The sequence below is a fragment of the Leptodactylus fuscus genome, chromosome 5 (assembly GCF_031893055.1).
Source record: "Leptodactylus fuscus isolate aLepFus1 chromosome 5, aLepFus1.hap2, whole genome shotgun sequence".
Classification (NCBI taxonomy): domain Eukaryota; kingdom Metazoa; phylum Chordata; class Amphibia; order Anura; family Leptodactylidae; genus Leptodactylus; species Leptodactylus fuscus.
This window is the reverse complement of record NC_134269.1, coordinates 67437573-67451272: the sequence shown is the minus strand read 5'-3', so window position 1 is coordinate 67451272 and position 13700 is coordinate 67437573. Positions and strand designations below refer to the sequence as shown.

General features: G+C 44.0%; 1 protein-coding gene across 1 annotated transcript in view; it reads left to right on the top strand.

Annotated features, from left to right (window-relative positions):
* FURIN (furin, paired basic amino acid cleaving enzyme) overlaps nt 1-13700 on the top strand; it is a 155031-nt gene that overhangs the window by 20882 nt on the left and 120449 nt on the right. The gene's annotated exons all lie outside the window — the stretch shown is intronic.

Sequence of the window (13700 nt, the reverse complement as noted above, 5' to 3'; positions counted from 1 at the left end):
ACGCCGGCCTGAAACAGAACGTGAAACTTACCCAGCGGTGCAGGGCGGGCGGGCATTCAGGCCTCCTCTGCCTCCGATGTTCCGTCCTTCTCCTCCGGCGCTCGCTGATAATGGCCGGGGCGCATGCGCAATATCATAATGCTTCTACTGCGCATGTGCCCTGGCCATTATCAGCTTGCGAGCGCCGGAGGAGGACGGAACATCGGAGGAAGAGGAGGCCTGAATGCCCGCCCACCCTACACCGCTCGGTAAGTTTCACATTCTGTTTCAGGCTTTTATTTTAAAATGGGGGGGGGGGGGGGGTAGTTTAACCTAACGTTTACGGTTGGGCTCTATCAGCATGATTCTGCTGATAGAGCCCAATAGAAGCGGCTGGCACGCGGGGGGTTAAGCGGCCGCTGGCAAAGTCTGCCTGCCGCCGCTTTCAATAAGATATAATGCGCACCGGACTGCGGCTTATAGTCCGGTGCGCCTTATATATGAACCGAGACGGACTATAAGGCGCTCATGGGCAATGCGGCTTATAGTCCAGTGCGCCTTATAGTCCGTAAAATACGGTACAATGTCTAGCAAGGCTGAAGATAATCTCTGTATACTCCCTTCTTTGTTTGGCGGAGGATCTAGTGGGGAGTCTTCACTTGGGTACTTGAACATGCAGGCCAAAAGTTAGAAACCTTGAGGATTCAAATGGTGACTCTCCATTGGATCCCTGTCCGAACAGAGAGGTGTCTTAAAAGTGTTTATAATAAATATATATAATTGTTGTTGTTGGTTTTTACATCCCTTTTAAATGCATTGTTTTCTCTTAGGGCTAGTTCACACGGGGAAAAAGGGTTAGGATTTTGACATGGAATCCGCATCAAAATCCTGACGCCTCCCATTAAAAACAATGGAAGTTGGTCATTTCCTTTTTCCGTGAGCGGTTTGTTCCTGCTTGCGGAAAAAAGAAGCGAGCTGCCCTTTCTTCAGGCGGATTCCTCAACTGATTCAGTGGCGGCGGCTGCCTCGCGACTTCAACCTCCGGACTAGACCCATTCATTTGGGCCTAATCCAGAATGGAAAGCCGCAACGGAATGTGTTCACGTGGAACCCCGTGTGAACTAGCCTTTATGCCGCCAGTCTCTATTGACTTGTCTGTTTTAGTAAACACTTGTATTTCCCATGAAATAACAATTCTGAAGCCTCTTTTCTAGAATTCTGTTTCTCCCTAATGCCTCGTGGAAACATGACTAATTTGCCAACTGGGTGTGACTATTTGCCTTGACAAAAGAGTGTATATCTCTACATTCGGCATGGTTAATGTCAGTCCGTGTAGGACATAGCCACAACTTGTAACACCCAGGTGTCCATTTATTCATGGCTTTCCAGGACTGGATTTATATTATAGGGTATGATGGGAGTTATGATGGGCTCTCTGTAAGAACCTTGTTCAGTGGTACATTGTATTTAATGGAAAATTCTTAGTTGTCGTGTCATGGGAATACACATACTGCATGCGTGTTGTGTGACTCTGAAATGCTGCATGCCGTGTTTGTATGGAGCAGACACGCTCATGTAAGAGGAATTCAGCATTTTCTATTGTAGGGTATATTGTGTGACGGTAAACAAGTCCTCTGAAGGCCGCATCTCTGCAGAAACATGAGAATGTGCAGGTCTCCTATAGAGGATATATAGAGGCACGGCATTCGTATCACTGCAAGTTGTAACCAGAAATGTTCTCTTTTAACTGTGGCTTTCCTAAAATAATATGGTAGTGCTGCTGGGTGTTTTATAAATCTTCCCATGCTTGACCAGCAGGACCTGTCAGCAGTCTGGACTTTAAGTGGCATGTTGTTAAAAGGATGTGGTAACACACCCTGTACTTGCTGTTACTGTAGTCCTGCAATGTAAGCGGGTGGAGTTCGCTTGTTTCTGGAATGTTCCCATAGGGAACGTATCTTATACTGTTCTGGACTAATGCTCTAAAATACCTTTAAAATGATATGTCCAGCTTCAGGACAGTTTGGTAACGTTATGAATGCACGACATTACTTCTCTTGTGTAGGTTAGCGCTGTAGTCACAACTTTGCTGACTTCAGACCTGCAGTCTCCAAGAATTCTTTGCCGATTTGTGTCTGTTCAGCGCTTGGCCTGGCGATTTTGTTTTCTGAAATGTTCCATTTCTGCACCATATGGTCTATAATATAGCATTTTCTATGTCCATTCGATATAGACTCTGTATATTGTAAGAGCTAGCTTCGCATTAAGTGAGATTCTAGGACTGACCTCAAGCCTGGTGTCTGTTTCCAATGACCACCAGCAGAAGTTAATACCGCTTCAGGATATAATGCAGGCGGTAACTAGGGAGCAATACTGATTTAATAATACAATGTATTTATAAAGTTATTCCTTTTTTTTTTTTTAATGCAGATTTTTTAATAACTATATATACTTTTATATTTTAAGATGTTCTGTTTTGTTCATCTGTTGCTATAATCTATAACGCAGTGGAGGCGGTCAGTCACTGGATGGATGGATGTGTTTTCCTTTTTTTTTTTTTTTGGGGGGGGGGGGGGGTTGGGGTGTTTTTGTTTTTTCCCTTTTATGGCTCTATTGATGAATTTTACGTTTTTCTGAGTGCTTTTCTATAGTCTTTACTAAAGTCATTTCTTTGGAATCTGAGAAGAATGCAGTAGATTGTAATTTTTAGTGTCTTCTGCTGCAATAGATCCAGCTAGATATATATACGCTAGCCTCTGCCCGCGACTTCGTCTGCGGGTTCTTGGCGTCGATGATCCGCCTATATACAGCAAATTGCTGACATCGATGGCTTGCTTGCTCTGGCATTTCAGCAGCTCTCAAGCTGTCCTGCTGCTGACCTTGTTCCTCACACCGTGCCTGTGATTGTTCCGGCAGCTCGCTGGGACGCCACATAATGAGCGTGCTGTTGGTGTTAATGATCCGTCTGCTTCAGTGTTTCGACAGATGTCAAGCTGCCCTGCTGCTGAACTCGTGCCTCGCGCTGTGCCCATGATTGTTGCGGTATCTCAGCAGCTCCCTGGGACGCCATATAATGAACGTGTTGTTGGTGTTGATGATCCACATGCTCCGGCGTTTTGGCAGCTTTCAAGCTGGCCAGCCGCTGAACTCCTTCCTTGAGCTGTGCTTGTGATTGTTTCGGTATCTCAGCAGCTTGCTGGGACACCATATAATGAGCATTTTGTTGGCGCTGATGATCCCCGTAGGCTCCGCTTGAGGAGAACTCTGTGACTTCTGGCTCCTTCATAGCTCTCGTTGTTTGCGAGAAATTACATTTTCTTTTTCCTGGAATGTTGAAAATTGGCAAACTGCCAATTTGGATTGAAGGTGTTTGCCCATGTCAGTTTTTTAGCAGTGCCTGAAGCAGATCAGATAATATGCAAATGTGTGAACACTGAGATAAAAGCAGTGTAATATAGTATGTGAACAAAAATTCATAAGCGTCGTAAAGCCGTCATTTATAAAAAGTAGCCTATATTTTAATCGAGGTTACAATCTATCTATGTGCCGAATTTCATCCAAATCCGTTCAGCTGTTTTTGCGTGATTGAGGAACAAACATCCAAACACACAAACTTTCACATTATATTGGTAGGATTAGTAGGATATATTTGCCCCCTACTTTTACCTTGTAACCTTGTGTCCATGGTTCTGTCTCATTCTGTATTTTTGCAGAGGTGAACTTGTGCTGTTGTCCTCATGGTGCCAGCCTGCTCTATGGATCACTGCTTTGCTCAGTACATTGGTTTGTGTCCTTAAAGTCTCTCCTACAGAACCGCATTAATGTGCAGCCACTTAATGCTCCTGTTTTCCTGGCCAATATTCATTTACTGAGGATATAAGTATTGACTTGGTTATTGTACTTAAAGGTTTGTTAAACCTTTTATATTTATCTCTGTAAGTGGTGAAATTGTTTCTGTATAATAACCTATAGAAGTGGAAACGGTCTTGTGAGTACTGAGTCTTATGTATGATCCATGCTGCAATTCATGATCTATTCTTATTTACTGCTGACACTTCTTGCAACATGTTTTATGTAGTTTTCAAACTGACCGATGACCTACAAATATATCATGAGCAGCTTACTGTGCCACGCGTCCCACCATTAGTCACAGGACACTTTATTTTTATCAATCCATTTTTTTTTTTTTTTTTTTTTTTTTTTTTTCTGATGTTCTCTATTAAATGCTTTGTTTAAAGATGTGCTTCACCTACATCTTATTTTTGCAAATATATATATTTTGTAACCATTTTTTTTTATTCATCACGAATGGTGTACTTTTTAATACTTTTAGTCCCATCAAGTCTTCTTGTCTATCCTTTGGCCCTCAGTTTAAATGTGTTCTGGAGACCACCCCTTAATGAATGGTGTTCCACCTCTTGAGACTCAACTTCTTGAGCCAAAACTGAGAGCTGCTATGCAATACTACATTTCCTTCAGCCTGGCTATATTTTGATTGGAGATGTCACTTATGACTACAGGTTTGAGACGTGTTTCTGATGTTCAACTGAAGAAAGTGTCTGACAACCCCATGAGAAATAAAGTGGTGGCTAGGTCTTCTATCTGTAACAACCAGACTCTTATTCTTTTTGTTGGCTCACAATTAGATTGATGCACCGCGATGAAAAGGAAAAGCTGCTTTAAAGGGGCTCTATCAGCAAAATTATGCTGTATGAGCCCCACATATAACACCCCCCCTCCCCCCCCATTTTAAAATAAAACCTTAAAATCTTCAAATCCGGCACGTGCGCAGTATTGCTACTGCGCACGCTCTGGCGCCATTTTTCTCAGTGGCAGTACGCTTGTGGCCAGCGATACTGCGCATGCGCCGGATTTGAACCAATCCTGCTGGAAGAAGAGGGCAATCAAGCCGGGGAAGAGCCAGGACCGGAGGGCGTCGCTGAAAGAAGATGAAGGCATGCCAGAAGATGACTTTACCTGAGACAGCTCAAGGTCTTCTATTCACAGGGAATCCATTTTTATAAAGTGGAGATGCTCTTGGTATCTGTAAAGCACATCACTTGAAGTTACAGCATTTGTATATCTATGAAGGCAAAAAGCGTTTCATAGGGAAAGACTTCTTAATGGTCTAAGAATGAGTTCACATTTGTAGGAGGTGTACTCGCCTTTTTGGTCTTGAACTTGCTTCAGTACAATGAATGTGGAGAAAATTTTATAGGTATTTGAGTAATGTCTCCAATCCGTGTGCATGATTACCGTATGTCTCTGTCAGTGTATGTATGCGTGTGTGTGTGTACACATAATATATATATATGTATATTTCATTTAATGTGATCTCTAGGCTTCTAATATCTCATTTATATGAGAGAAACATGAGATCATTTATTTCCTTCATGGTTGATACCAGGGATTACCAGCCTTGGGCACGCCAGCTGTTGACACTACACTTCCCAGCATGCTCACTTGTTGGCTGTTCTCTGCTCCCACGGAAGTAACTGGAGCATAGTGGGAGTTGAAGTTTCGCAACAGCTGGAGTGCTGAAGGTTGCTGATCCTTGGTTTATTCTTCATCTCAAATACAGGTTAGGTAACTGAAAAGTTAGCCATTCCAAATAATTTGCTGAGACATCACCTGTTTTGTGATCCGTTGCTTTCACTTGTACATATCACTGGGTAGCTCATAGTGTTTCCAATGGCCATATACCTGAGGGTAACTATGAAGATGTTATGCTTTTTCCAGTATTGGGAATGACCATAAAATTGTTGCTGGTAAATGTCACCTCCATGTCTCACTGGAGAGTGTAGGCTCCGTGATACTACAGGCTCATAGATTGGGTCATTGTTGTGTGTCATTTGCAGGAACTTTTCCTTTCCCCTCTGTCACCACAGGGAGCAACTGAGGATTTATTATGCTGTGTCTTCTGAGATGAAAAATTGCTAGCATAGCGCCTGTATAACACTACCCTGCAGCAAAGCGCTGTGAAGTCTTCCTTGTGATCTTCTATGCTCTGCATTTGTAGTGCTGGGGAATAATTTTAAGAATTTAGAGCGTACCTCTGGTGTGGAGGTTGGACTGTAACAGATACTAAATAGTCATGGTCGACCACTGTATCTATCTATTTAGTGAGATACAATACAATGTAAAACACCTTGTTATATCTTTTTACTACCTTTAAAATAATAATATACAAATCAAATTGGTGAATGGTATTATGTCTTATATATCTGTGCACCAGGGCTGTGGGGTCTGAATTGGGACCAATTTTGTGTATAGTTACTGATTCTGCTTTACAATATTGATATAAATATAATATAACATATATATATATATATATATATATATATATATATTATTTATTAGCAATACCCGAGACTTCGGATGGTGGCCCCCTTACCCACCCCCCCACGCAAGACACCTGCAGTGCGGGTTGGGCTCCCCCCCCCCCCCCCCTTGCTCTGCGGCTGCCGCGTGCCCAGTCCCCCCTTGTGCCCCATAGGCGACCTGGAACCCGCTCCCCCCGCAGCCCTTCGCACCTTACTCGCCACCCCGACTTCCCTTATACCCCCCCCCCCCAAAAAAAATGGGGCTCTGCAACCCCAGCCTTCCCCCTCTGCCAGCCGTGGTCCCGGACCCCCCCCCCCCCTTCCCCCCCACGGGGTTAGGGTCCTGGCGGTTATAGGGTCTGGAGACTGTGCTGTGCAGCAGCTAAGGAGACGCATGTCGCTGGACGGATAGACGGTGGTTTGGGGAACTGTGCTCCACTCCCCCCTCGCAGCCGCGATCCCAGCCTTTCCCCCCCGGGTCTGCCTTGAGCCTAGTGAAGTTTTCTCCAGTGACCCCTTTCTCTTCCCACCCCTGGGGCCCCGGTGGACTCACCTCCAACGATGCCGGCATGTCTAGCACTCCGCCATTTTCCTCATCCCGCTCGGTGGCCGGTCTGCGAAGCGATAGACCCGCCCCCTGTCTCCTGCCGCTCCAAACAGAGGCCAGCGTGAAGGCTCTGTTGCCGGCTTCAGTCCGTACACCTCCGCCCCCCTTCCATCGCTTGCTCCAATCAGAGATCAGCACAATGACGTAATCTCAGGTCCTTCAGCCTCCGCCGACCGTGATTTCGGTGCACGCAGTTGGGCAAACTGGCAACCTACGGGGATGGTGAGGCGCCTATGTTTCCTTCTGGGCGCCATTCTAGGTATGTGCTAAATCTGACTGTAATCCGTTCGTCCGTTTCAGCTTGATTGAGGAACAAACATCCAAACACACAAACGTTCACTTTATAGTATTAAGTAAGGATAGCTTGTATTTTACCGTATATACTAGAGTATAAACTGACCTGAATATAAGCCGAGGCCCCTAATTTTACCACAAAAAACCTGGGAAAATGTATTGACTCGAGTATAAGCCGAGGGGGGGGGGGGGGGAGAGGAATGCAGCAGCTCCTGGAAAATTTCAAAAATTAAAATGGCTGGAGTTTTTGGGTGCAGTAGTTGCTGAGTGATGGGAAAGGGGAGGGGGTGTATTGGTTGTCTGTCTTCCCCCTCCCTGAGCTTGAGGACTGTTCCCCCCCCCCCCCCCCCTTGGAATTCAGCACTGCAGATACCCTATATTCAGTAGACCGGGCACTTTCAGACACAGGGATACCTAATGTGTTTGTGTTTCACAGTATTTTTCTACTTTTGTGTTTATGCTAGGGAAAGGAGTGATTTACAACTAATTATTTTTTTTCAAAAAGCTTCTCCCCCCCCCCCCCCCCCCCCCCCACTATTTTATGGGAGATTCTATACATTGATATTGCGGCTGGTCATAGTCGTCCGTCCCCCAACTCCCCCCCCCCCCCCCCCTTTAATTTTTTTTTTTTTTTTTTTTTTTTTGCTTGACGCGAGTATAAGCCAAGGGGGGCTTTTTCAGCACAAAAATTGTGCAGAAAAATTTGGTTTATACTCCTTTCAGAGGAATTCGGTCACTGGCTCTTTAATGAATTTACTGCTCCTGACTGGCTTCATAAATGGCTGACATCTGTGGTCAGAGTTGGGCTGTGTAGGAGTCTGGGTTGGCAGTTTAACCTACAGACTCCACAGCCATGATATACATAGAAGAAGATCCCTCTAGGAAAAAGTGTCTCTGTACAGGGCCTGAAGGAAATGTGAGTGATTTCTATCTCTTCTGTTCCGTTTAGTTGCAGCCCTTGTGTTCTCTCAGATGACTGTGATCTATTCTGTTAGTTTCTACCCAGAGAAGCCCCTCTACAGGTCTTACAGCCATAAACATGGCAGTGACTCTTACATCTATGTGATGTTGAAATGTAGATCTGGCAATGACGACATACTTGTTGTTATAGTCTGTGTTACAGGCTGCCAAGAACTCCTGCGGTGGGTTAAACCCACTCCTTGCATCAGTTTGGCCTGAGGAACTGAAGAGCTGCGCACGCCCAGTGATCCCTCATGTTGCTCCTACTCCCAGGCACAGCAGGCGGCTATGCAGATCAGCTGAACTCTCCGATATTCTGCTCTGAAAAAGACAGACGAGAGTCATTAGTATAATTCTGTGTTTGGGGTCCTCTCTCTACACATTACATCTGTACTGGCGCTCTTCAGAAACCTTAGAGCCAGTACTGGAAGTTTCTGAATTGTAAAGAGATCTAGTTTTGTTAGAAATCAGTGGTTGGCATCCTGCGGCTCTTCAGCTGCTGTAAAACTACAACCACCATCATTCCCGGGCTGCTCGCTATCAGAGCCACAGGTTAATCTGAACTGCACGAAAATCAGGAAGCGATGACTTGAGGCTTCTTTATTCCTTCTTTTATATAAATAAAATAAGACGGCCTGGTTTGGATTTTTATGTGAAGAACGCATTTATTACCACCCACGTGCTGTGGGGATGAGTGGATTTTGGCCGCAGTTCTCTAACCACAGGTTCTGGTTTCAACTGTGCAGATCATTTAAGGGTATAAAATCCAATTGGCAGCCGTAGTCACTTGTGTGGGGGGAATACAGGCCTGTGTTTGATTCATGAAAACAATACTCAGTGTAGATCAGTAGAAGCCATCTTAATTTTGCAGGAAGTTTGTTTGTGCGGGTCTCCAAAACTTCAGAGGCCCCATGTACACAGAAGAATGTGGACTGGAAAATCCAGTCTGTGTATCTGCCAGATCGGCCCAAACTGGGCTCATTGTATCATGGAGATCAATAATGCTAGAGTACCTGCTTTTAAACTTGGCTCCACTGTCCCACACTGTATATAGGACAGAACAGTAAAGGAGTCCTAGTGTCATAGATCACTATCATGCACAAATGGTGAACAGGTCACTATAGGTATTGGTTGGTTAGTGGCTATGCAGTAAGCTACAATGTGCTGCGTGGTCTGATACCTTTCTATCATAGACAGTAAGAACTTCAGCTATTTTTGTTACAGTAGTACTCCTGTGGGATTGGACTACCACAAAACATTATTGAGCCTTGGGTCCCCATGACTATTTGGTTCCTTGTGCCACTTTCATTTGGTATTCATTTCTATATACTTGGAGTTAACCACAAAGGTTGCAGTTTTGGAGTTGCTCTGACCCAGACATTTAGCCATTTGTCCCCGGGCAGTGCCACTCAGGAAAAATGTAGGGCAAGCGTAAGGATCTGTTTCAAACACATCAGCTTCAAGAACTGACTGTTCAGCTGATATCTTCCACCTCTTGACAAGAGCCATTGTCACCACATAATGAATGTCACTCAATTGGTCAGGTTGTACAGTATGTTCTAGGAAGCCAGTACCAAGAGTGGATTGATAGGAGGGCCCACTTATAATCCAATTCTAGTTGACTTTAAATGCTGCATCAAATACCTGAACGCGCAAGCACAACCTTAATATTACTGGTGCTCTATGCACATAGACATGTAGGCGCTGAGCTCAGAAATTGGCTTTCAGAAAATTGTACAGACTTAAGATGTCTAGCACCCGAGAGACCATGTAAACGATTACTAACATCTTGTTTTCTCTTCCTCCTGTGCCAATGTTAAAGGGTTTTATTCAGAATATACAATTTTCCACAAAAGGATAGGGTGCTGTCCCCGGTGCTCTGATGTCCCTAGCTACTGTCCAGTCCAGCAGCGCCCCAATGCTCTTCTGACGGAAGTCGTCACCTCACATCACCCTGAGGCCAATCAGTGACCTAAGGAACCAGGATGTCCCTTACATAAGTCACCTGTGAAGTCCCGTGTCCTTTCCTTAGGGCTAGTTCACACGTGAGTATAAGGGGAGGTTTTTGACAGCGGATTTCGCGTCCAAAACCTCCCCTTATAATGGTGGTCTATGGAGACCGCCGGGCTTCTTTTCTCCGCTAGCGGCGGGCTGCCGCTAGCGGAGAAAAGAAAGGACATGTCCTTTCTTCAGGCGGAAGCCGCGCAGGCTCAGCTGCGCGGCTTCCGCCCCCGGCAGCTCCCTCCTATGTCGGCTCATTCATTTGAGCCGACAGCAGAGGGTTAAGTCGCGACAGCGATGGTCGCGGCGGGCGGGTTTTGACAAGAGAGAGACGCGGCTCGCCGCGGCTCTCTCTGTGTCAAAACCCGCGCGGGCAGTTCACGTGTGAACTAGCCCTTAGGCTGCTGATTGGCCTCAGCTGAGGCGAGGATTTCTGCCAGAACATGACCCCTAGAGCAGCAGGACAGGACTGCAGTGGTTTACCCCAGACCACCGGGAACAGATGAGGTTGTATTTTATATATACCGTAATATTATTATTATTATTTATTATTATTATTATTACTTTTTAATCTTTCCTGGCCTACTTGTGAAAATCTAATATATATATATATATATATATATATATATATATATATATATATATATATATATCCTGGACAAACCTTTTAAGTATCCAAAACCATTGCTCCCCTCTACTGCCTGACAAAAGGGGAGATAAACCCCTCACTATAACCTCCTCCTATGGGAATAAAGTCTACAAGGGCATATACACAAAGACTTAAAAAGCATATTTGGGGACTTGTTCTATATTATGTATGTTTTTTTTTTTTTATTTTTTTTTTCTATGTAGGTTGTGAGCCCCATATAGGGATCACAATGTAATGTTTTATTTTTATTTTTTTCCTATCAGTATGTCTTTTGTAGTATGTGAGGAATTCCATGCAAACACGGGGAGAACATACAAACTCCTTGCAGATGTTGTTCCTGGCGGGATTCGAACCCAGAACTTCAGCGATGCAGTGCTAACCACTGAGCCATTTATTTTGCAAACTTATTTAACGTCCTCATATTCCGCAGCACTTTACAGATAGTGTGAACCTCCTCATGTAGTTCTCACAATGTAAATACCCTATCACCATGTCTTTAGAGAAACCAGAGGACGCATGGGGTGAACATACAAACTCCACACAGATGTTGTCCTTGTCTGGATTCCAACCTAGGACTACAGAGTTGCAAGACAACCCTGGATAACCATCATGTGTGACCCATGAATGGGATCAAGGGAAATACTTCAAACCCAATGTGTCTGCCTGGATGCACTCTCTTCCATAAGAATATATATAACCTTTCTAGCTGCATGTTACTTTGGTCATGATGTGGTTAATACATCAATGCATCTAATATGCACACAATGTTATAAGAGCTGTCATGGTTATATACTGTAGGCATAGGCTTCACTAGAGCGGCATTGTGTGGCTCATGGTGAACGTGATCTTGGTTTTGTGATATGGAGGCTGAAATCATTGTTACTTTAGTGTAGCACTGGATATTCTTGTAGTTTGTTTTTTTTCTTAGATGGCTATTGATTTTATGTCTGGACATACAGGTGTTTCTAACCAGAGCTCAATACGTGAGGACTGTGTCTTTGGCGGCACATTAAAAGCCTAATTTTCCTCTACAGATTCTAGAATCCGAGTATCTCTGTCTGACTTATGGATGCAGTTTCACAAGTATTTTGAGCAGTCTTATTATTGAGAAGTCAACTGCGTAAAGGATTGTGATAAGCAGATAATGTGTGTGCATTATAAACCTATCGCCATACCTCAGGACAGTGCAAGTGTTGGGATTTCACAGCTCTACTGGGTGCATGTACTGGTAATGAAAAGACTAAGAGGCCCATAAAGTTAATGGGGTGCATCCATTTTACTGCCATAAAGCTTCCACTAGCCGCTTGGCTGCAGAATTGCCTTTCTTTAGCAATTCTGGGTCATATTGGAGAACCCTGGAGCATGTCATGTGTGCCCATAATACTCTGTGCTGCACTTACAGAACAACTTTCCTGTTATTAAAAATATCTAGATGTTAAAAATGGCTAAATAGTAAATACTGTTGTACAGTAATGGGAAAAGCTCGGTGATAACAGGAGAGCCGAAGAATAGAGAGATGACTCCGCTGTGAACCTGTAGTGGAAATGAGTAAAATTGAGGAGACTTGCTAAGCCAAATGAGTCAATATTCTGACTCCGATGCCAGTGTGTTGCTGCAAACGATTGCTTGCGTCACTCTGTGTTTTGGAAAGTTTCGTTTTTTTAACTGCTAACAAACTGTAGCACAGATCCAGAAACCAAATTTTCCATACACGTCTTATTGTCTGTTATTCCAGAGACTATGAAGGATTTTCGTACTGTATCTGTGAGTGTAGACATCCCACTACTACTTGAAATGTGTGAAATGTGAGGAACATTTACTGACCTGTCGAGGTTCTCCATTGCCTTGTCAGAGTTTGACACTTTGCAAGTGTTTTGTTAAAGTGTTTGCAGCTCTGAGCCATTGTTGGAACTGGTCCAAGTCTTGGAGTTGTCAAGGACGTGACATAGAACATATAGTGACATTATCTGAAGCCATAGAAAGTTCTAAGCCTGTTCTCTGGATAATAAGGTAGAATGGTTTCCAGATAATGTATTTTCTTCGTCCATTCTATCCTAGGGTACCCCAGAGGAACTTCAGCTTTTACCTAGGATGTATGCACATTCATTGTTTATTTATTTTAATATTTATTATTGAGAATAATGATAATATTTAATATTTTAAATGCTCCGCTTTCTGGCAGTATCTTGTAGGCAGTGCGAGTCCTGACCAGGAACATGGGGCCTTAACCCAGTGCTTTTCTAAGGATATATACAATGCCCATAAGTTTTGACTATTGTGCACCTGTATGATGACCAGAAATGTCCACCTATAACAGTGTCAGATACTTGCCCATACCATTTGTCAGGTACTTGACCACCAAGTTCATTGTTACTTCGTTGTGTATTCACATAGTCATCTGGAATCAGCCCTGATGCACATTTTCCATTTTGTGTCCACCTGCTGTGTCTGTGTGTTCTTAAGGCTGAGGCTCCACGGTACGTCCCGCAGCAATAAAGCACTGCGGGAAAAACCGCGGTTTCAATGCATCGCGGTTCTTCCCGCAGTGCTTTAAACAGAAATCTCACTGAGTTTTCCTCCTCAGACTTTCTGTTATAATTATATCTATGGGGAAACGGACGCCATTTCCGTAGATATAATTGACATGCTGCGATTTCCATGCCACATGTCCTTGCTGCAGAAAGTGGGCATGGGATTCACTTGAATCCCATCCACTTTGCCTGTACTGTAAAACGCTTCGATTCTTCTCGCGTTGTTTCCGCCGTGGGCAAATTGTGACGTTTCTGGTCCATGGGGCCCCAGCCTAAAGGGGTTTTCTGGGCAAAAAAAAAGTTTTGTTTTTTTTTATATGTCCTATCATTCAGACATTTTTTTTTTCTAAGTACCA